This window comes from Solanum tuberosum, unplaced genomic scaffold, assembly GCF_000226075.1.
Source record: "Solanum tuberosum cultivar DM 1-3 516 R44 unplaced genomic scaffold, SolTub_3.0 scf00390, whole genome shotgun sequence".
Taxonomy (NCBI): Eukaryota; Viridiplantae; Streptophyta; class Magnoliopsida; order Solanales; family Solanaceae; genus Solanum; species Solanum tuberosum.
The window spans coordinates 356,010-356,660 of NW_006239313.1; positions in this window are offsets into that span (position 1 = coordinate 356,010).

The window sequence follows — 651 nt, forward strand, 5'->3', positions numbered from 1 at the left end:
ACCTTAGAATATCGATACGAATAAAATAACAAAATTTCACATTGTTTTGTGATTGTCCCAAAAATAACAAAAATTTTAATTCGTAAACATATGAAAAATATCAAAATCAAGAAAAAGACATAAAAACACCTCAAAAGTTTTCCGAATCACATTAGTCACCTTAGAATATCGTTACGAATGAAATATCATAATTTTATATTTTTTCTTGACTGTCCAAAAATTATAAAAAAATTTAACTAGTAAAAACGTTCGAAAAATATAAAAATCAAGAAAAAGACGTAAAAACACCTCATAAAATTCTCGAATCGCACCAGTCCCCAAAGAATATCGAAACGAATAAAATATCAAAATTTTACCTTTTTCATGACTGTCTAAAAAATATCAAATATTTTAATTAGTAATCGTCCGAATAATATGAAAATAAAAAAAAGACATCACAACACCTCAAAAAATTCTCGAATTGCACCAGTCACCTTTAGAATATCGATATGAATAACATATCAAAAATTTATATTTTTTTCGTGACTTTCCGAAAAATATCAAAAAATTAATTCGTAATCGTCCCAAAAAAATATAAAAATCAAGAAAAATAAATAAAAACACCTCAAAAAATTCCCGAATCGCACCAGTCATCTTAGAATATCGACACGT